Genomic DNA, 21,496 nt, shown 5'->3' on the forward strand with positions numbered 1-21,496 from the left:
ATAAGTCCATTGATATTAAAATCTTCTGTATGCCCCAAAGCTTTTATTTTAAGCACAGATTCTGCCCAAATCCAAGAATGGAGAGAATATTCAGTTTGATCTTGTCCTATAATCAAGCTTTATTTTTATGCAATTTTATTCTTTTTGTTAGAACTTTGTGTGAATTAACAGTGGGACTTAACCAAATCATCTTCATTTTCAGAAAAAAAAGATCATCTAGATCAACCTTACCCTATAAACCTCATCAGTAAAACTCAATAACCAAGTTGACTTTAATGTAGACAAAACTACACCAAGCATTTAACCTGGAATGCTTGGGAAACATACACTATACACTTCCTGAAATGATTCTTAAAAGGAGCATTCATGAGGCACTGAAATGCTGACCTGCTTTTGTGTGAGTAGAGGGTCTCAGCTTGTCAGTTTCTTTGTTTTTGTCAAGTGAACGCTTCCTTCAGATAAAAACTTTCAAGTGGCATCTGATTTAATTCATGAGTTTTAATTTATATGAGTTTAATTGTTTAGAATAACAAGTAAGCAAAGTATGTGTGTGTGTGTGTTTCCATCTATCTATCTAGCCACCTATGTTTCATTTTTTACGAGGTCACATACTGAAGAATTGACTTAAGTAACTGAAGCATTATAAAGCGTCATAATATGAAAGTCATATAATGTGATATGGATAACCAATAGCAATTTGTACATATAAAATATAAATATATATTTGAATGTATGTGTGTGTATTTTAAACTTGTTTAAGAAAATTTGTGCATGCTGGAAATTTTTTGGAATGTTATTTATCAAGCAGAGTGCCACCAATGTTATAGATGGAACCAAGTTACTAATTATGTCATTAAAAAACATATTTTGAAAATGAGAGTACTGATTTGAAATAATGGTACTGTTTGTTTAAGACAAAAGGTAAATGTGCAAATCTTATATTTTAATTTCAGAATTTGTGCTTTTCTGACTCCAGCAAAGGCAGGACAAGGGAGAATATGGAGAGATCACAATAAATCCAGGTACACATCAACTATTTAATACTTCGTATGCGGTTGTGGCTTAAAAGCAAAAGATGTAGCTCCTCCCCATAAAAGGCTTACAATCTGTGTAATGGATTCTTGCCTATAAATATAGAATGTAATTATTTAGCCTGGTTGTATGAAACGTAACAGCATATCATGACCTCGCTGCTACCTTATTACTAGGGGAAAATGAGGGACACTCTTCTGACTTTCAAGGCCAAATGTGTGTTAGCTCGAGACTGATGCATTAGATAGGATTCTGCAGATGTTCTAGTTACGATCTTTTAGTTTAAGGAAACAGAGACTCACTCAAGTTGTCTTAATAATGAAGGATTTATGGTAAGGAAACATTTAGGGCAATTAGAGAGACATAGATGGAATAGGGTTCCATGAATGGAAACCATAGTAAAGCTGGCCATCATACAAATGGAACTTGATCCAAGGCAGCACTAACAATTTCAGCAGCCGAAGTTCGTGAATTGTCAGGAGCTTGACAGCAGTGCTGTGTTCTTTGTGTTGACTTGTGTAGCCTTTCCATTACTCTGCCTTCTAACTCTGCTTCCTCAAACCTTCAGCTTGCTGTGACCATTTATGACCCCAACCCTAAACCCTTCTGGGCCCTGTCTAATCCTCGTGGCTGCTTTGTATTCTTAACAGCTATACACTTCGCGGTTAATTGGTAATTTTTTTTTTGCTTTTAGGCATTTAATAGATAAAAGTCTTGAGATCTAGAATCTTATAGGTCTTTTCTATTAGGATGCTTTTTGTTTTAATTGCTTTTTAAACATTTTACTATATCAGTGTTAACTGATTTTTTATTGTAAAATAATTTTCACAATTCATTATTTGCTTTTTAATTTTGATCAGTGTTTTCTGACATACTTTAGCTTTACATTTTTATTTGTTAGATTTATCTATCTGTCTGTCTGTCTGTCTATCTTTTCTTCCTAGATTTTGCTTTTGCTAACAGACCCAGAAAGGTCTCCTTCTCTACAGCATTATGTAATTATTCCCCATTATTAGTGTGTTTTGAATTGTAGTCTACAGACTGAGTTTGCTTACTTAAATGTAGAATCCTGGTGCCCCACCCTAGACTTATTTTATTAGATTTCTCTTCAATGTGAGACCCAAATCTGTGTTTTTTTAAATCAAGAAAAAGAGTTTATCTTTTTGCATATTACAATTTGACATAATTGGTATATGTTTCTAGTACATCATGAAGACTACAAATTACTTTTAAATGATTATAAAAGGAAATTATTATTTGAAAAAGTCCTGCAAAACAGAAGTATATAAAATAAATGTGAAAGTTATCTTTTAATTATTTCTTTGGGGATGAAGAATATTATTAATAAGTTTGCTTTGAATTCTTTAGAACATGCTTTTTACACAGTGAAATTTTGATTGTCTTACGAATTGGGACTAGATGATCTTGTAGACGAAGAATTAATTTGTAAACTTCTGTAATACTTTCTTCTTTTAACAGGGAAATCTAACAAAAAATTGATATACAGGTTCTTTTGTACAATTGAAGGATTCCTGCAGCAGTAATATAGATTATGCATCATGCTATGTTCAAAAACTAATAAGGGTATTTAGATATACTTATATTGTATAAAATTTTCACTCAGGTTACTTTATACTATTTAAAAAATTCCAAAGGAAATATTACAAATTATCCATTATAACATGAGCTGAACATAGTAGTAAAGCTATTCTTATTTTATTTTCTGTCATGCCAAGTTCCTTGCAAATTGTTATAGAGGATAAATTACTTTTAAAAATTCTGGTCTTGTGCAGTTTGATCTTGTTGATAAAATTTTCGAAGGACATTGAATGTCCTCAGAAGTGGCAGTTTTACGTCAAGTGCAAAAATACATGTTAATCTTGGATGACAGTTTGTCTTTTATCATGGCTTCCCATGTATTATTGAACTTGATTTTGAAGATGAGCAGGCTGTCTTATTCAGCTGTTTGACCAGAAAGAAATTCACAGTCATTAGGTACAAAGCAGTGATTTTCTTTTTTCTTTAAAGTTGAATGTAGGCTTTTGTTTAACCCATTTAGTAAATTTTAATTGCACTATTTTAATTGGATTTTGTGATAACAATTTTCTAGTGCTGTCCATTGCAATAGCTGTCATCTTGGGCCTAACCTTGGTGTATGTTAGCATGCATGGGCTTTTTAGTCCACGGCCTTTCTGATTCACTGAGACTATGGATTTTATACAAAAGAGAATCCACAGCCATGGTTCTCCACCGAATGTGAATCTACTCGAAAGTCTGATTGTGGGACCTAAGGCCTATTTTCAGACTCTTGTCTTCTGTATCTGTACCTGTTCCCTAGGCAGTCATCTTGTCTAGCCTCAGACCTTTAGATTCGGCTTCATGCCAATGACTCCCAAATTTCCCAGGCAATTAAGGGCTGAGCAATCAATCCTCTATCCTCCTGGGTAGAGTGAAAGACCCCACTGAAAACCCTGGCCGGGAGTACTGCTGAAGAGGCAGAAACTTTCCATGGGAGTTTCTAAATGTAAAGTAAACTGAAAAGCTCCTAGGGTTGTTTTTGTTATTGTTGTTGTTGCCATTTTATAGAAAGAACTGAGTAAGAATGAAACCAACACAGGGAAGATCACTTCTAAGAGGTGGATGAAGATGGATTTTTGGTTAATTCATTTTAGCACATAAGCTGGAACAAGCGTACTGCTGGCCTTATCAGTAACCTTTTTATTCATACAAGCTAAAATTTACCTTTACTTGCTTAAGCCGTTTTTAATTGGATCTCAGTTCTCTGCAAACAAATCAATGACACAGAAAATACTTAAATACTAATATCAAATGGTAAAAACACATAATTTTAAAATTTCTAATATTTCAGATAGTCAAGCATATGCAAAGAAAAACAAAACTATAGTTCTTTTTGAGAAATAGAATTATGTAAATTTTTCTTTAGTGACTTTTTTAATCTTCAGATTTTCTACAAAAAGCATCTGTGATGTTTATAGTTGGAAAAGCTATAAATCTAATTTGATAAAACCTAGCTTTTCCATTATTATGAATGTTATTTCCTCAATATTATTACTGACAAATATTCTCTGTGCTTGAATATAGTTTTGCTTGAAAATTCAATTTAGCAGATTTAGTTTTACTTGATGCATGATTTTGAGTTCATTTTAAAAGAAGAACATATACCTGGCTAATAGCTTTATCTCAGTTCATAAAGATTTTTGTTTCCTACTTTAACCATGTGTTTTTTAACATATAATTCTCACCTCTAAAGTTCTAAATTTTTTCTTCCTTTAATTGCCTATAGATTATCTTCTTACTGCTTGTTTTCCAGTGCATATACTTTTCCATTTCTCTTTGCCTTTTAGAACGTGACATAAACTAGAACTTTTGCTTTAAGTGCATTTGAAAGTAGTGTCTTGTGAATAGCCACATGAATAGTTGTGATGGAAGTGGACAGTAATTGCTATTTTAAGTGCTGCTACTACTGCCTCTGTAAAAAAAAAATTAGATTTTTAAGCCTTTGTGTTTTGAAAAAGTTTGCAGAAGACTGAAGCATGATGTGAGTAGGCTCCTATTTTGGCTGATACCTAATTTATCCCAAATTATCATATTAAAATATTATCCAATATTGAAAAAATTTTCTATCTAAATAGAGACTATGATTCATGGTAAAAGCATTTTATACACCATGTAGTTATTGGGAATTGCAGTGTGTTAGTAGCTAATGCATAAATGTACATGGAGCGTTAGTAAATGAGGCATTTGGATGCTCAGATGCCGTGTAACAATAGAATTTTTCTTCTTTCTAATGTTGGGAGAAGAGTCTTACTTAACTTAGAAGTTATTTCTTCCAGATATCAGAGTGGCCTTCAGCAGTAAAAAGAGAAAATATCTCTGGGAATTTTTAGGCAGCTGCTCAAGAAGATTTGACAGAGGTGAAACTGGAAAAGAATCACATCTATGGAAAATTTGCCAACCTACAAATCTGTGTTAGGGTTATAGGAATACAGTTGAGAAAGTTTCTGCATTGAAGTCAGCCTGGATCAATTAAAGAAGAGACTGAGAATTCTCTGAAGTTTGAATAGAAGTTCTTATAAAAGGAAGTAATTAGCCTGACATGAACCAGTTTGGGAACAGAACAGGGTTAGTGGGTGGGTTACAAAAAAAAAAAAAAAAGAAAAGAAAAGAAAAGAAAAGAAAAGAAGGCAAAAATAGCAGAAGCAGATCTGGACCAGACCTGGGACAGAGAGAGTCCCTTGGGGAAGCCTAAGAGTTTTAGTATCTTAGAGTGGAAGGGCTGATCATTTATACAAGAACCATACACTGGTCTTAACTGCTTTTATGTGATTTGCTGTTATTGTCATGTAAGACTACATAGTTCATTCCATAACATAATTCAATTCTTCTCAACTTTCTTTTTGGCCTAAATTAATAGAGCTTCAGCTACTGTTAAGTAGAACAGAAAGAAATTAAATCTCATTCAGTTTAGTAGAGCAGATATTTCTTAAGAGCTTAGTAAATGGCAGGCATAATACTTGGTGAGAAAGGTAAGATGCTGCTTTACACCTGGAGGCATCCAGGCAGCATCATGCAGTATGCAAAGAGTGTGAACATGAGGTAATATGAGGTTACTTTATCCAGCCCTCAGTGCTGCGAGGCTGAAGCGCTGGGGCCAGGTAAGGCTTGCTCAGGAGGTGATGCTTGATGTGAATATTGAAGAAGAGTAAGAGTGTGTTATGCAAACGGTAGAAGTAGACTGGTTGGGGCTGGCACAGGGTGAAAGAATATTCTAGAATCAGAGAATGGGATTCGTAAAGGCAGGCCAAGATTGTGCTGCTGTCAATGAACAGGCCAGATAAACAACATGTTTTCTGTGACTGTTTCTTAATTTTTAAGGATGAGGAGTAGTTATTTACCTTGGTCCACATCTCTGTTAATTGCTAGTATTAGAAATTTTGCTTTTTTTTAAAAACATGAGATTTCTTATACATTAGAAGCCTGAATTCAGTGTAATATTAATGGTTTGTAATGATTTGGTCGTAGAATCACCTAAAGTTCGAGATTCCAGTCTAATGGGCTTTCTTATTTTTCATAAAGCATGTGACATTGTTGTTTTTGTAGTTTTATATTTTTTTTGAAAGTTGTGCTTCATATATCTTAGCCCATTTTACGGTAATATCTAGAGGGCTTTGTAAATCAAAGTTTATGTGTTTTAAAGTCTTTTTTTTAAAAGTGAAGCTGGTGGTTAGGCTTTAGAAATAGATACATTTACAAAAGAAGGGTATTAGAAGATTAACAAAGAAACCAGTTTCTCAGTAATTATAAATATTTACCTCCTTTTATATAATTAATATGCCTTCAAAAGAGTGGAAATACACACTCTTGATATCATATAATCTATATACAAAAGCAAGTAGAACTCACTCTTTACAGCAGACATGGTAGAGAGGAAAAAAGGGCATATGAATGAAATTCTTTAACCTGGGCATTTCTGTAATGCTAGTGAGCCAGAAATGTCAAAAAAAATTACATACTTCTGAGTTTGCCCAAAGCAACAAATCTCTCAATCCCCGTTTGTCTTTTGCTAGACTCTGTTTTTTTCCTTTTCTTTGCTCTCTTTTTGTAGTTAGCACACAGTGGGTAGATACTTAGCTGTTTCAGGATTTTACAGCTTTCTGTGGATCGCTGTCCAGATTAAATAATTTCCCCCAAGGAACACTGTGGAAGAGGAAGTCCTGTAATGGTACTTAAAAATCAGAATCTAATAGAATGTTGGCTACTGCTTTTATTTCCAATCATTTTTAAGGACTCAAGTTCTATTTCTTGAAATACTGTAATCTAATTATTTTGGTACTATAAAGATCTCCTTTAATTAGTATTGGTCTGTGATTCTTGTAATTCTTTGAGAGTATATTAAACTTAAATACAAATACACGAATAAAAATTTTGGTAATGTCTTGTCATCGGGATTTTCTTCAGTGATGAAGATGTATGCTAATGATTTTTCCATATAAAAGTGCCTGGATCTATTTCTTCTCTTTGTTCTCCCAATCTGCAAGTATGCTGACAAAAATTAGCTCATATATTTTTATAGTTTCCCATCTGAGGTTAGATTTGCTCTCTTCCTAAGCTACTTAGTGTAACTCCATTACTTCATTTATCTTTGCAGCTGTAGCCGAAAGCTCTGAGTGTTTTATTTCCTTACTTTAAATGGATTGGGAGGTTTCCAGTGACAATAAGGTTAGCAGTATTGACTGTATTTCTAAATTATGGTAATTCTTCCATTGCCCCTTCTATGGACTAGCTATGGTTGTGCACAAAGGGAGAAAGTAATTGTATTTACTTCAAAAAGAATGACTGTTTTGAATATTTTATTAGAACAGTGTTCCTCCTGAGTAGTATATAGTTGTTTAACTCTTCTCGAATTTTTTTAACTTCATGTTTCGCAAAAACTAAAGACCCTCACACGTAATTTTTAAGCAAAGTAATACAACTAAATTACTTAACTTATATTACATGTTTTCCTACTCTTTGAGATTAAATTCAGACTAGAACTCAATGAAAAATGACAGTTTTATGTTGCTAGGGTCTGGAGATTATTTCTGATAGTTACTTTTTAATGATCTTTACTTTAAAAGAAAAGGAGCTGAATCAAATTTTGATTTATAAGAAGATGAGGCCAGGGAGGAAGATGAGGAATGGGGACCAAGCAAGAGGATGCTGGGCTGGGAGACTCAGATGGTTCTGGAGTTGGAACAGGGATGGCGGTCCCACAGTCATGAATGCTGGTCATAGAGATGCTGGAACCTGCAGTGCCTGCCAGGGAAGAACTGAAGAGAGATAATGGTTCCCTATAAGTTGCTTCAGTCAAGTACTTGGTGTTACCCAGAGAGTCCGTTCCAGCACCAGGGCTCGGAGCAATCTGCCTGGACAGGCTGTTGATCACATTTTCCCCCAGGTTTATTACAATATAATTGACATGCAGCACTGTATAACTTTGAGTGCTGTATTGACATGCAGCACTGTATTATGTGTAGCGTAATGATATCACTTACATATATCATGAAATAATTACCACAGTAAGTTACTTAACATCCATCATCTCATATAGGTACAAAAGAAAAAAATGAAAAGAAATTTTTTTTCTCATAGGATTTACTCTCAACTATTTTCGTATATACATACATATATATATGTATATGTATATATGATACAGCAGTGTTAATTATAGTTATGTTGTACATTTCATCTTCAGTACTTATTTATCTCATAATTGGTAACCACAAATCTGATCTCTTTTACTATGTTTGGTTTTGTTTTTTAGATTCCACATATAAATGAGATCAAACAGTATTTGCCTTTCACTCTGACTTATTTCACTAAGCATAATGCCCTCAAGGTCCATCCATGATTATTGCAAATTCAGGATTTCCTTGTTTTTATGGCTAAATAATTTTCACATGTGTGTGTGTGTATCTCATAACTTCTTTATCCATTCATTCATCAATGGACACTTAGGTTGTTTCCATATCTTGGCTTATTATAAATAATGCTGCTATGAGCATAAGGGTGCAGATACCTCTTTGACATAATGTTTTTGTTTCCTTCAAATAAGTTCTCAGAAGTGGCTCTAATAGATCATATGGCATTTCTGTTTTTCATTTTTGCAGAATGGTGATCATATTATTGAAGTATTTTGTCCTGGCCAGGCCTTAATACCTTATCCGGCCTTCTTTAATCATTGCATAAATGGCATCAGCATCCTACTGTTGATTTAAGATCTCTAGAATCGAATTTTGAAATTCCAGCCATTTCAATTATCTGTCTTGTTTGTCACTGTATCCCCACTGCCAAGTTTAGCGCATTGGACAGAGAAGATGTTTAATAAATACTTGTTGAATGAATGAATGAATGAAAGAGGGACACTTTAGATACCTTGATTGGTGGGAGAAGGCAGAAAATCTCCTACTTATATGTTGAGACACAATGGAAAACATTAGAAATTTCCAAGTTGTGTATAGAGGTAAAAGGCCATTCCATTTATAGTTTAATTTGAGCTCTTTCTTTTCCCAACACACACACATATCACATCTCTTCAGATCTCTCTCTTTCCAGTACAAGTTAGCACAGTGTTCTGCATCTTCATGCCTGGACCTTTCCAGAATGACCCTTGGGCCTACACTCCTTTTTCCTACTGTCTCTTAATTAAACGTTGCAAAATATCATTATCGAAAATCCTGTAACTAACTTGCATTAATATAAAATAAGTTTAAAATGCTATTTTGTCCAGGTGTTGGAAGGATTAAGTTCTAGTCAAAAAGGTGAATTTCAACAGACAACTTTGAGGGCTCTGAGAAAAATACTTGAGTAAAAGTATATTTCAGAATCCTTAAAAGATACTAATTTTTTAATTTACAAAAATATAGTGTCTTCCAGTTATCTATTGCTCAGTAAAAAATATCACCCCAAAGCATAATGTATTAAAAGAAAATATTTTCTCTCACGGTTCTGTGGGTTGACTGGGCCCCAGGAGGGTGGTCCTAACTTAAGTCTCTCCCAGGGCAGACTGGAGGCCTTAAAGTCTTGACTAAGCTAGATGTCCCAGGCGGCTCATTCACAAAGCTGGTAGGTGATGCTGTCTGTCACCTAGGAGCTCGGGACCAGAGCCCCTACCCGTGGACTCCTCCTGTAGTTGGGCCTTCTCACGGCATAAAAGTGCCGAGTTCCAAGAGGGAAAGTCCCAAGAATGAGCATCCTGAGGTTCAGGAAGAAACCTGACCTCAGAAGCCCCTGAATATCACTCCCACCGAATTTTACTAGTTGGGCGACAGGATCTGGCCTGATTTAAGAAGAAGGGAGTTAGATTCAAATATTTGACACAGGTGTGATATGCAACTATGAGCGGGAACAGCATTGACACTGGCCTTATTCAGAGACAACCTACCACAGAGGACACAAGGGATGAGTAAGTAGCTTACTTTCCCACCTGTTCATCACTGGCAGTTACAATCACTGAAATTTGGCAGGGGTTAGAATTACCACCCACTTGCCAATAAATAAATTGCTAAAACTTTCAAGTGCTGCCATTTACTTATTAGTTTATCCTTTTAATAAATATTTATTGGAGACATAAAGTGACAGAATACAGCCTCTGAAAGCTTACAATATAGTGGGAAAAGATAAAAAAATAAAAAGCCAAATCCCATCCCTCAGAAGTATTCTTGTGTATCACTTGGAGAACGTTCTTCTGGAACTAGCCATGTCTTTTTCCTGTTGTATATATAAACATGTTCATGTTATTATCTATACAATTATATCATTTCACATCAGCATACTCACATAAACATTCTACTTTATAATCTATTTTTTTAAAGAAAATGATGTCTTGTGGAATGATGTATTTCCATGTCAGTAAAATTGTAGGAGTGTTACATAGTGAGTGTTCTTTGGACCTCTGGTGATTCCATGGGCAGGTCAGCGTTTGCAGAAAAAAAACAAATGTAATTAATTTATTTTCAAACATATTATAAATTTGAACTCTAAGACTGATTATAATTTCATAGAAATCATATTATATTCTTAATAAAAATTAATGTTCTCAAGTTCTGTGCATATATTTAAGTTATGTTGGTCACTTGTCTCAGCTTACATTAGATTAAGAGAATGTAATTCCTAGAGAAATTATTTTCATGTCATTTGCATATAGATGTTTAGAAGTTTGCAGCTTCACTGGTTTCTGCTGTAACAATGGATCGAATGTTCATTGATGGTAAAACAAGTGATAAAAATAACAACAAAACTACAAGTTGAGAATAATATAATAATTTTAAGTCCAGAAAATCAGAGTATTATTGTTGTTGTTTTTAAGTTTGGTCAATGTCTTTACTGTGGCAGGGAGTGTGTTTGAGCAAGAGAGTGGGCAGACTGAAAGGAATTGTTAAGAGCGTACAGTGAAGAAATTGAGATTTTGGAAGTGTTCAGTTTCTGGTGATGCAAAGGTCTGGTGAAGTTCAGAGACAGGTCGTTGTATCTGAGCAGAATGTTAGTATCACTGAAGATCGTGCCAGAAATTTGGAGTGATGAGGAATATTCTCAGGCAGGAGCTAAAGTTCAGTCTTTTTGAATAATTCTTCTAAAACAATGCTAAGTAATACTGATTATAAGGAAAAGAACCATTTTAGTCCTACTTTTAATAGACCTGATGTCACTCTTAAACATAGTACTAAGTGTTGGTTTGAAATATACCCTTTTATAATCTTTTTAAGAAAATGTGTCTCTACTGAAACAAAAAACAGGCTTTTTTGGCAGGTAGTTAAAAGTTCACATCTTCATCTTTCCTCTCTTGATCTTCTCATATTAATATTTGAAATACATTCTCTCAGTATCATTTCTTATCTGTCTAACTTACTTTCATTAGTTGCTTGACTCTAACAATCTTTTGATCCCCACCAGGACCTATAAATCATTGACAAAGTCATCTTTTCTATGCTCCTCATCCCTCTTGTGTCATCAATATCTTCTTTAAATTCCATAGGCAGTAATTATAATCACACCCTTGCTTGCATGTTCAACTTCCTTGGTCTCTCTCCATCCATCACTCCCATCTGGCAAAACTCCAACCCAGCTTAAACCATATCCCCACACATACATGTGACAATAATAGTAGTAATAAAATAAAATTGAGAAAAAAACACTAGTCTTGGAAAACTATGCAGGAAAAAGCCACTTTTGTAACCTCAAAAATGAGCAAAACTAAACAGTGACTTTACTTGAGAATTCATTCATCAAAAAAACAAAAGAAAAGAATTATAATCACAAAACTCAAGACTGGTTACTTACTTGGCTGGGGGTGAGTAGGCAGAGGAATGAGCTGAGGAAAGAGCACATTATTGATAAAATTCTAGTCCTTGATGTGAATAATGAGTTCTTGAGCTTTTATTGTTATTCATTATAACTTACATATATCTTACATATTTACATATATAAAGAAAATAGTATTTGCAGGTGTAGACTTGAGAGAGCTTTGTAAGTTATTGTTAAGAGTTTTAGAATTTATCCTTTTTAAAAGTTGTTTGTTTTTTGATTTTCAAATTAACTCTGCATCCTGTATTTTTATTTGCTAATTCTATCAACCCTTTTCTTTGATCAAGTTTGTTACACATTTGGGCAATAGTCTACTTTATCCATGTTTTGAAATTTATCGTTGTAGTGTTATTATGAAGAATTCTGAAACAAGCAATTCAAGTTTCTTTTCATCTGTTTTTATTACACATGGCCCTTTCATATTTTATATATTTAGTTTTCCAGCTAGTATATCCAGTGTTTTATCTTTTTCCCTTTCCCCTAGAATTACTAAAACAAATATATTTTTTTGCTTTTCAGTTTTCTAATTTATTAATTCACTTTTATTATCTGAATTCCACCCTTATATTTGTTTTTGTTATTCTCCCCCTTTTTTAAAAAAATGAGAAATAAATACATTCCATATTACATATAGATTTTTTGGAGCACCAGAAACACTTTTCTCTAAAAATATTATAGATTAACTGTTTTGCAAGAGGAAAATGATGATACATGGTAGCCATTTAAAAATGTTATGAGTTTAGTTAGTAACATTTGCAAAATGCTAGAGTTGTCTCTATATTGAATGGAGGGAAATTACGCACACACACACACACACACATCCTGTGAATGAAAAATACTGCAAACCATATGAGTAAACAAAGAATGCTGAAGCCATCAAGTCATCAGCGGCTGCTGCCACCCCCCAGTGAAGACAAGCCTGCAGCCCAGCCTCTGCAGCCACTCACAGTGGTGCACTCTGAGGGGACTCAGAATAAGACAGGACAGGATACTGGCGCTAAATAGCTAGGTGCTTGTCAAAGGAATGAATTCAATGAGCCCAAATATGTGCTTCCTCCCATACACAGAAAAGCGCTAAATTCTTTAACTTGAGGTGCCTGGTTTTCTTTAGATAACAAGTAATCCTTTATTGTTCCAGCTACCTGGTCTTTTTTGTAAAGCTCCTGTATATCCTGGCTCCTCCCCCTACCACTTCAGAGCAGTCCCTCAGAATGATCTGAGAGGCTGCCATCCCAGCTTGAGTCCTCCCACCAAATAAAACATAACTCTCAACTTTTAGGTTGCACATTTATTTCAGTCGACAACACACATGGAGTTTTTCTCTTGCTATATCAAGTAAAGATAAAGTTAAATCTATCTTACAGAGAAATTTCTTTGATTAATCAAGTATTCCTTTTTTCTGTCAGTTTCCTCATCAACTTAAAAAAATGCCTTTTATATCATAGGATAAAAATGTATTCATGCTTCAATTGATTCCCAGTTGGATAAACATAGTCCATACTTTATTTTAACCAAAGACAGAATTGTGTTTTTTAACTGTACAATTTTATGCTAACTTATAAATGTTTGACCAGTTTATCTTTGTTGTCCCTTATTTATCAATGAAACTTTCTGAAGTGAATTTTTCTGTAAGTATGATATTAACTATGTCAACTGAAATAAAATCACACAATGTGAGAGCTGTGGGTTAAGTTTTATTTGGGGCAAAATGAGGAGTATAGCCTGGGAGACAGCATCCCAGAAAGCTCTGAGAAACTATTCCAAGGAGGCAGGGGAAACTCAGCATTATATATGATTTCAGTGCAGGGGGGACGTGCAGTCAGGCACACATTAGGGCAGAGGTTGCTGCTAGTCACAAGGAGCAGCTGTCACCGTTAATGATTTTAGTGCTTTTCTGGATACGAGGAGATGCATGAATTGGGGGTCATAAAATCTTCTCCTGAAAATACCTAAGTATCCGAAAGCCTGTTCCACCAGTTTTCCCAGAGCACAGAGCGCCTCATTCCTGATCTCCACCCTGAACTCCTTTCAGGGTGTGTTGGAGGTCAGCAGCTGCAGGGGCTCGTGATTTAATCCAAGCAGAGTTAGATGGAAAGTGCCAGTGTGATCCAATCTTTGTAGAGGCAGATGGCAAGTGCCAATTTTTAGTTAGCAGCTACAGCACATGTGTTTTGATATTTAATATTCTTTTTATAATCATTTTCTAAATAATTTGAAAGGGAGATTTTAAATTCCTCTTGGTGCCAATATTATTTTAATATTTTTTTCTTAACATTTCTAAGTGGTTGCATTTTAGTTGTTTATATCTTTTTTATTTGTAGATTAATTTCACTGTCATCAAAGAATGTAGTTTGCATTCTTTGGGGAATCACCTGACATTTTCTTTGTGGCCCAACAGAGGGTCAACGTTTAAAATTTTTTATAAGTAATTTTAAAAGGTATGTTCTTTATTGATGTAATATAAGCTTTTCTCTCTATAAAGCTATTTGAATAATCTGTTATTCAGATTTCTATTATTTCTTGGATTACCTTTGCTTCTTTTAAGAAAGACATGTCTTAAACTATCTTACTAGTAATACGATTTTCTGTTTCCTTCTTTATTTGCAGCAGTTTTTTATTCATATATTTCAACTGCACAGTAATTACCCACCTCAATTACTAGATTCTCCTCACTTTGGTATAAAAAATAGATATATTTCCACCATAAGACCATGAACACTTTCAGGAGAGACACTGAACTTACCGTTACATTTCCATGGCTGGAAAACAATAGAAAGGAGAAATCTTAGTATTGAGTGAATGGCATTATTCTAAGATTTAAGCTTATAGAGGATGAAAAGCATTGCCCTCTGGAGTTTACACTCTGGGGAGGGCATAAGGCACAAAGCATTTGCGCCAAGTGATTAATTCTCATCCTACACGTAGTACAAGCCATCCGGGCACAAACACCTTGCATGTATACCTCCTCTCTGGAACTCTCCCTTTAAGTGATACAGAAGATCTCATTTCATGAAATAAGTATGTGGACTTTCAGTAAACTTAGCCATGAGTAAATTTTTAGTAAAACTTTACAGTTCTTAAAGAGCAGGAAACTTTGGCGTCTGAGATTGAGGGATGTTCTATTTTAGGAGCTGTAACATCAGGGTCTATAATTTATTCAGTCTATTTTTACCTATATCACGAACTGTTCTTTCGGATACTGTTTAAAACAGTTGATATATTGCTGTCATTGTAATCATTGTTCAATACTTATTGACCATGGGCCAGGATCTGTTAAAAAATTCTATATGCTGAGCATATTAAACAGAGAAAACAGCAGAGCTCAGCTAAATATTAACTACTATTCCCCTTTCCTTGGAATCGTACCAAGACTTTGGGAAATGTCATAATTCCTCTTTAGCAATATATCTGTGCCATGTAACTAAAACCTACTTAAATTACTTGTCTATGAGGTAGAAACAGTAAGTTAGGTTCTCCTCAGTAATTAATGATGAAACTTTTAAACGAGATGCATATAATACACAATAACTCCTCTGGACATGAAACCTGGCAAAAACTTTCTCACACATTTCTTCCAAGGTAGAGGCAGGACTGACATGTCAGGAGTGCTTTTTCATGTGTGGGACAGTAACCAGTATTCAGTGGCTTAACAAAAAGCACAGGGAACTATATTCAACGTCTTTTATTAACCTATAATGAAAAAGAATATGAAAAAAAATACATATAACTGAATCACTACGTTGTACACCAGAGAGTGACACAACATTGTAAATCAACTATACTTCAATAAAAATTAGATTTAAAAAGGTTTATTCTTTGCGCACCACGAGCAGCGTGGAGGGAGTGAAGTCTGTCTTCATGGTGCTCTTGCTGTCCTGGACTGTTTCACCTTCCTGGTGGTGGGCCCTCCTCAGTGGAAGGATTTTTTTTTTTCGTGTTGTCATCTAATCACAAAATGGCTGAGGCATCCTCAGCATACTATCTGCTTTGCAAACAAAAAAGCAAAGGAATGGAAGCAAGAAGGGCAGGGCCTTACATCAGAGAGAGCAAAGCCTTCCTAGAAAGCCTCAGCTTCGGTCTTAGGCCGCAAATCATGTCGCTTGACCACGCCTCGCTGTAAGGGAACCTAAGGAGTTGAATGTTTGTAACTGGGTATGTCACCATCATGCAAAAGCAGTTTTCCTTTCTTTTCTTTTTTTTTCTTTTTTTCAGGAAGAAGGAGAAAGGACTGTTTTGTACTCATGAGCAGTTTTCCACGGGGACCTTTCTTTCATACTGGGTAGATCACTGCCTAGCATTAGATCAACATTTCTGTCTATGCCCTGAGAGATACAGACAGGCAGACAGGCAAGGCCGTGGTGAGCTCACAGGGTATATTTTGTGAGAATTTGGAAAAAGGTAGATGTACTGAGGGAATGCAGTCCTATGTTGGAGCTGTGCCTTACATTTCAGCCTTTACTTACCTGTTTGTCAAAATGACTGTGTGCAGTGAACAACCTGAACAGCTGTATGCAGCAGCCCTAGCGACAGGACAGAGGTAGAGTAGAAGGAGGGGATTAGTGACTGATCTTGGCTTCTTTGATGGAGATCTACTTGGTTCTATCTACTCTGCCCTTCTTTCGTTTGAAAACAAAGATAACCGTGCTCGACAATTACTACGTGTTAGCAGAAACTGTGAGGAAAATGTATGACATATTTTGCAGTCTTAATGAAATTTTCCTGGTGGCTTGTAAATCTTGGATAGCTGATGACAAAAAGGGAAGGATATTCCCTACTTCCCAGGGATATTTAAGCAAAACCTCAAGTCATCACAAAGAGCTGTCAGTGAGTAGGTTATTAAATAAATGTGAAGAGTTGTAATAATTATTACAGAAGCATGTGAACAGTGTATCTCAAGGAAACAATATTCTCCTCTGCAACTGGGATGTAGTCAACACTGCTGGAAGGAGAATACTGAGGCTGTCATCGTCCATCCTTCATTGTCCTGCTGGATTTGGGATCCTTTCCCCCTCTGTGTAGAATAATTTAACAGTCCTAAAAGGAAGCACACATGACATCTCTCAGCCATAATTGTATTTACTCCATCTCTCCTGTTTCATCTTGATAGAGACGCTGTTTCCATCTTTCTGAATGTGGTGCTGTTTGCAGAACATAAGATATGATCCATCTTTAAATAGAATGCTTGCCAATCATCCTTAACTGCCTTCTCTTAAGGCACTTTGTCTTTTAGGCAGGGTTATCAAGAGTAGGCACAGCTCTTTGTTTGAAGCTGTCAGATCTTATATTACCTCATTACTCCTTGCTCTGTCCTCAGTTCAGCTCTGGATATTTTTGCCCTGCTATGTTTTTTAAGAAGTTTAATAATTAGAATATATTCTGTATAAGGAAATAGACTCCTAGCTGCATACTTTATTTTATTTAAATAACCTATTTATTAAAGCATCAGAGGAGAGACTTTAAGAAGTCACCTGGCCCAGCTCTTACCCTGCTTTGATCATTTGCCAAACAATTGGCATCTGATGGTCACTTTCCTTGTTAATGTTTTTACACAGTCCACAATCTTTCTTGCTATCATTTTGCATTAATCATCCCTGTGTACACAGTTTTCCGTGTGTCCATCCACTCATTCATCCATTAATTTATAGTTTTATTGTACTGTATTCAGAAAGTGCTGTTTGTAGTAATCCTACTTGCTGAAACTTAAGAATGCCTTCTCTGTGATCCAACATGTGATTGATCTTTGTGAGTGTTTCTTAATGCACTTGAGAGGAGGATATGCCCTTCATTATTAGGATGTAAATTTCAATATACATTCATAAAATTGATTATGTTATTATTGTCCATATCTTTCATTATTTTGGGCCCACTTGGTTTGTTTTATACTAAAAGTAGTATGCAAAAGGCTCCTAGTTTAAGTTTTTCCCCCACAAAAAAGCTTGAATCGCTTGTAGTTTCTGCTTTATCAAGGTGGTTGCTATGTTATATCTGACAGATACCTACATTCATTGTGTATAGTAGCTTTCAGTATTAAAAAAGTGTCCTTTTTCAGGTTGACTGTTTTCTGGCTTGAATTCTGATTTGGTTTGCTTTATATAGATGTTGAAACTCCAGTTTTCTTAATGTTTCCCTTTGGCTGGTATAACATTACTTTCACTTTATTTTCAGCTTCTCTGAATCACTTTGTTTTAGGTGTGTCACTTTACACAACATACAGTTTTTGTCTAGTGAGATCAATTGAGGTATTTTTATTTTATTGGGTAGTTAAGCCCATTCTCATTTATTGAAATGACTGGTATTTTTGAACTGAACTCTCATATTATTTTATATTATAAATTGCTATATTATCTTTCCTGCTCTTCTTTCTGTATGTGATGTGTTTCCTTTTCTCTTCTTAAAAATTATTTTCTGTTTAGGAAGTTCTGTATTTTTGTTCCAGGAATTTTACACTTTATACTTCTTAATGCCCTGTATCAAGTTTTCTTATATGACCATTTACTATCTGGGTTGATAAATTTCTTATTGATATTTAGTGTCAGTTTTTAGTGATACCTACCTATTACCTATACAACAGTCAATATCTTTATTTAACTTTTCTGTTTCCCTCTTCTCTACCCATGTTTAGTTGCAATATTTCTTTTTCAAAACGTATGATATTTATATATTATTCTTCCAATCTTGTCTCCATCTTTTGCTTTCATCTTAGATGTGAAATTACGTACGTAATTTCTTTACCACCAGTCCTTTTGCTAAACCTTCTCCAATTATCTCTTGGTCGGATGAAGGTTATTTTCTACTATATTTCTCAAGAGAGCTCATGGGCACAGAAATTTCCTAGATCTTGAATGTGTAAAATTGTTTTTCTATATCCTTGATGCTTGAAGGAGAGATTAGTTGGGAATAAAATCCTTGGTCCACAGTTTTTATCCTTGAGTTTCTTGAAAATGCTGCACCATTGTTGCCATGCTTTGAATGTTGCTTTTCTAATTCTCTTTCCCTTGTAAATTCTTTGATAATATTGCACAGAGGCATGGAGGCTATTTTCACCTTATTTGACTTTAAGTCAAATATTTTAATAGACTAAAGTCTAAAAGTCAAATATTTTAATAGTATATATCACAGAGTTGATTGATGCAGGCAAATTTTCCCAGCAACTTGCTAGACCCTTTAAATATGTAGATTGAGCTCTTCTTTTATTTTTGGAAGGATTCCTTGGATTATATATTTAAATATTAGTTTTGCTCAATTGTTTCATGTTGTTTGTCCAGTCAATAATTTTATATCTGTTGAATTTTCTTTGATATCCTCCTGCTTTTTTCTCTTGCTTCTTTTATTCTCTTTTACTTTTTTTTATTATTTCACTTTTGTCCTTTTGATTATTTGCCTCCTTCTGTTCAATAGCTTTTATTAAATTTTCTTTGAATTTATTCTCCTTTGGGGAATCTTGTAATTTTGTCATCATGTTTGATATCATTTTGTCTTTTCTTCCACTTCTTTCTTGAGTTCAATCATTTCTCATTTCATTTCTTCATGTTTTTATATACATACTTTAATTTTTGAATTTATGATTCAAGGTGTTTTAGTTTCTTATCCCCAATTACTTTATTAATGCTATTTGATTCAGTGTGGTTTGTCGTGTTACAGTTTTATTGTATTACTTTGTGTTTTTTCCTGGAGGGGGAGGGTGCTTACTAGCAGAAATATTTAGTCCCCATTTTTATTTTATTCTTTTTAGTAGCTTTGTAAAATAAATCCTGCTTGCACCTCTATATTTCTTGGACAAGTGTGGTGATTATATATAGTTGAAGGACACCTTGTGTCAGATTAAATCACTTCAGTCTCTTTTGTGGCTGACTTTCTTCTTTTTTTGTCAGTGAGGAAGGGGTTGTTTCCTTGGTAATTTTTGCTTTACTTCTGTCTTGAGGGATTGTACAGTTTCTCCTCTTGCTTCTTTTACCCTTTACCACACAGTCTTCAACAGTGTGTCTCCCTTCCTTTTGACCTTTCTTTCCCCAGGAGGGTCACCTTCCCAGGACTGCCTCCTTGTGTGCACTTTTAAATCCCCTTCCTGTGGTCTGTGTTCTGAAGCACCAGAATTCTTCTTTAGTACTTTTTACATGTAAGGAGGACTTCCTCTTTCTGGGAGATTTTATCTCAGTCTTCTGTTCTCTATTTAGCACGGTTTTTCTGGACCTCCACACCTCTCTGCAAAGTCTTGCATCAGGGACTTGATAAATAGGTATGCTGGGATTGGTGTTTATTTCATTATTTTTAAAATTTATAAGTAATTGAAATTTGTTATGTGGAAAAGAGAGCTGCATGTCTTATTTATTCACATAGTTTTGGAAGATAGCTAGAGAGATTTGGATTTAGACAGCTGTGACACTATGTGGAAGTCCTCTATTGCCCCTGTTTCATAGATGAGACAACCAAGACTTGGTGAATTCAGATATTTACCAAAACCCAGCTTAAACGTCACATGTCCATTTAACCACTATCCATACTGCTTCTGAAAATTCAAATACAGTTACATTTTCATATTCATCCAACCAGCATACGTTATTCACAGTAGTGACTTCAAGAAGCAAATCTGACATGGTAGCAGGATAGCCTATCAAAGTGGTCCAGCTGTTTAAGGGACAGCTTTAAAATGAGATGGTCCAAGCCTTCAGGGAGAATAAGTGAGTAAGGTCAGCGTGGACAGATAAACTGTGAAAATAGGCAATGTGAAATGGACCAAAGTACACAATGAGAGAAACCAACTTCAGCAACAGTAAAGGAGTAAAAAAGGTGAGGTTAGAAAGGTGTCATTTGTTTTCAAGGGGAGGAATCAGCATAAGCATTAGCTGAAGTCCAAGACGAGTACAATTAGGGAGATATATTTGTCCTTTCTTGAGAGCTTAAATCCAAATAAAATTAATGGGATACAACCAATCTTTTAAATAATCCTCACCTTGATTCTCCTTTAAAAAATTAAGATTTGCTATTTGCTTGGGTACATGTGATCTTAATCTGAAAATGGCAAAGTGTATTTTCAGAGTAGTCACCTTCAAATATTTGAGGACTGGAGAAAGGAAGCTGCATTAATTATCACTTGAAGACTCAGAAGAAAGTGGGTCTGTGAACATGCAGTAAAACAGGTGCCTTTGGAAAAACTAAATGTTCCCACTGATACATTGTATTTCTATGCCTCATATTAACTCTGAGAAATGGCAAATCCAACCTGTGGATTTAGGGGATGCTTAATATGAAACAAGTGAGAGCTCAGCATGTTTCTCAAGAAATCTTACTCTTCTAAGATATTTAGAGGCTATGGAAACCAGTCTAAAACCTCATCTGCCTAATGCCAGCCTGGTATGTTTCTGGCAAGCAGGCCTAAGGTTTTGATGTTATGGTTATCATTTGTTACTTTCATATTCTTCTCAGGGGGAAAGTGGCCTGGTGGAGTAGGCAGACAGGCAGAATTTTGTAACCTTCAGTCTGTTTTACATTTGAGTGCTTTATTTTGTGTTAAAAATGTTTCTTGTACACATACTTCTAAAATCAATAATTGCCTTATAAAGAACAGAGATTCAGCTTCTTGGTGGATAAATCTAATTCTAGA

Source organism: Vicugna pacos, chromosome 2 (assembly GCF_048564905.1).
Source record: "Vicugna pacos chromosome 2, VicPac4, whole genome shotgun sequence".
NCBI classification, from domain to species: Eukaryota; Metazoa; Chordata; class Mammalia; order Artiodactyla; family Camelidae; genus Vicugna; species Vicugna pacos.